Source organism: Macrobrachium nipponense, chromosome 23, assembly GCF_015104395.2.
Source record: "Macrobrachium nipponense isolate FS-2020 chromosome 23, ASM1510439v2, whole genome shotgun sequence".
In the NCBI taxonomy this organism is placed as follows: Eukaryota; Metazoa; Arthropoda; class Malacostraca; order Decapoda; family Palaemonidae; genus Macrobrachium; species Macrobrachium nipponense.
Genome location: NC_061090.1, coordinates 28,313,705 through 28,317,284, shown reverse-complemented (window position 1 = coordinate 28,317,284; position 3,580 = coordinate 28,313,705).

The following is a 3,580-nucleotide window of genomic DNA, read 5'->3' as shown; positions in this document are numbered from 1 at the left end:
TGCACGTAAGCAAAATCATGATCACAGAAAAGTGCAGGTACTCCTGTGTGTGCATCAGGTATACTATGCCTATGTGTCTATGTGCTAAGCAAAATCATGAACGGGAAAAAAAGACTGACCGACATTGCTGGTCATGTACAAGACGAATGGTTTCAGAACACTTGAGTCTCTTATCTCTCCTTATCTTTTAATAACTTATCATTATCAGTCATTCAGAGGAGTGGGATGTGCGGATATAGTTCAACAATAGCAGATAACAAACATGACAAGAATAGTATGTTGCCACATGAAGATAATACGATGATGATGATAGTGGAACCATCAGATGTTGATGAGATTATGTTGTCACATGATGATCCAGAGCATTCTGTCATTTTCATACGATGGAAAGTGATGATATGATCTATATGATGTAAACTACATAGGCCTAAGATGTCATTTTTTTCTTTTGGAAAGTGATTGAGACTAGATTTTATTGCTCAAACTAGATCTCTCTCTCGATTTATTTTCAAGTTGAAGAAGTTGGACTGCTAAATTGCGCGACACCAAATGAAGCAGACGAACAAGGAGACAATAAGCCACCTAGAAGTCAAAGTGACGTCGCATAGACTCTCTCTTCACAGACTATTGGGCGCGAAGCATGACACAATGCGGGCATCGTAGCACCTCCAAGCCACGCCCCCTATCTACCCATACACATTATAAAAACGCCCCCCCCCCACCCCCCTACATTACGAAATAGTATGACACTAAATATCCTTACACCTCAAGGCTTCAAATCGATGGATCTGAGTCGTACTGGATCGAGACAAACGAGATCTTTCCTTCATTATATGTACTTGTATAAGTTCGCGAGCTGCCTGGTAATAGGACCGTCTGCCTCATAGAGCAGGTGAAAGTTGATCTTATGTAACCGCATCATTTCTTGTTTAGGATGAATCATGATGAAGTCAATAATAACAACAACAACAACAACAGTAGTAGTAGTGTATAGTAGTAGTAGTAGTAGTAGGTAGTAGTAGTAGTAGTAGTAGTAAGAGGCAGAACCGTAGTGAACACATACATATATATACATGTTTTATATATAATATTAATATATATAATATAATTATATTATATTATAATTATATATAATATATTATATGTAATATAATTTATATAATATATATATAAATATAGATATTATATATATAATATATATATATCCTATATAACTATAATATATATATATATATATATATATGTATATATATATATATAACATATATATATATATATAATATATCTATATATTCTATCTATATATATATATATATATACTATATTATATACTGATATATTATTAATTATTATATTATATTATAATATAATATATATATATATAATAGTATAATATATAATGATATAATAATATTATATATTATTATAATAATATATAGAGAGAGAGAGAAGAGAGTCGAGAGAGAGAAGAGAAGAGAGAGAGAGAGAGAGAGAGAGAGAGTTTAATCTTTAGGAGGAAAGTAACTGCAGAGAAAGGTAAAGGGACGAATGGCTCTCAGAAGAATTAAGATGCAAATGTCTAATATTCTGATTCTGAGATTCTGAAAGCATATTGAATGTGGAGAATGAAGACGTGTAGATTTCAACGTGAGAGTGGAATAGGTTATCGTAAATTTGGGGATTTTTGTGAAATAGTGTGTTGAGGATGGAATGTAGCAATGAAAAAAAAATCGAAAACAGAGAACCTATAAAAATGTGGTGGTGTAGAACCGAAAACGTGACCAGGGTGTTTAAGGTAAATATGAGGATGAGGTAAAGCTTCCAAAGGGATGAGTGGTTCATAATAGATTTAGCTATACCAATGAAAGTTACCTTTCAAGATACAAACTGGATCAAGTTGTAAAAGAAATTTGAGAAAATTGGAAAAGATACACAGAGTGAAATGTGGATGAACATTATGCACGTAAAATTTCCACATCATCTTTAGCTTCGTAAAGCAACATACACCAGCAATTTGTGAAGCTCCCTGCAATGTCTTGTAAATTCCACACCCTTCTCAACAGCCTATCCTACCTTATCCTTCCACAAAACCAAACCACCTCAAATACTACTCTATTTTTTCATCTGTACTATTCACTACCAGTCTACATTTACCTCTAAATTTTTCCCCTTACTTCACTTCTCATTCCACACATACTGCACGACCAGTTACTCGAACTTCCATCTTTCCTCTTTCATTTACACTCAGCATCCACACTTCATTTGAATAATGGAGAGTTGGCTCAACGATCCATTCATATATTCCAACCTTTTTCTTCCTCTGGCATTTGTCTAATTTTCCAAGCATTAGCCGAGATCATGCTAACTACCTTGCTTCATGTTCATTTAATGGATCACTCTTCTCTCATATTAATATAGTATTCCATTATAACTAGTTTTGAGTATCCCTATGAACAATCTGTTATGTCAAAGACGGGTCAATTTTCTTTTGGGTGTCTCAGAGTTTTGGTAATGAAAGTAGGGGTATTACTTTGTTTGTTTGTATGGTGTTTTTACGTTGCATGGAACCAGTGGTTATTCAGCAACAGGACCAACAGCTTACATGACTTCCGAACCACATCGAGAGTGAACTTCTATCACCAGAAATACACATCGAATTCACAGTCACCGAGGTGGCTGGCCAAGACCATACCAATCACGCCACTGAGGCACCCTAAAGGTATTACCGAATGAGCATTGACTTTACAATAGGGATGATTTGGATTAAAGTGGGTGCTTTGACAAAGTACTACAACCATGATAAAATTTAGGGCAATTTTGAGCGAGGACCAAAGGGTTCCTTTGGTAAAAATTTCCTTAGATGACGAAATTTTCTTTGGAGGAGTTTTATGAGGGCACTTTATGGAATAAGTTTGCAGAAGTGTTTGACCTATTTTCATGCGTCTATCTAAAACCTACAGTACAATCAAACTGGTAACTGAAAACATCCATACACAAAAAGTATGTGCATGTAAAATTTCTTTATAGGAAATATACCACCAAAACTTTGAAACTGAATTTTTAAGTCTGCTTACTCAGTCTTCCCATTCATCTTTGTGAGATTATGAGACATCAATAAATAATATTAAGCATACATCAGTACTGACACTGCTTACTACAGTATTAAAACCAAAGTACTATATTAAGTTTTTGGATAATAATGTCTCATCAATGAAAAAATTTATAAGCCCCGAGAGAATTTTCTCTTTCATTATTCCACATTTAATTACCTTCAACTTTAGAGGAAAAAATGGTACATTTAGTAGGGGATTTTGCAGTTTTGTTGAGAACTGCCACTCAAAAAATTAAAACGTGAAGCTAAGACACGTAGTACCTTACATCAGTAAATGAATACTGTACCATAAGTTCAGCTGATAACATTACATCCAAAATGATCACTGGATAATTATCTTGTCTCAAATTATGACAGTATAAGTGTTCCCAAACTACTCAGCAAAAAGATACTTTATAAAACTTCTCCACATTTTCTATGCTACATGACAAAAACTATGCATTTATAGGATAATGAAAAACTATCAAA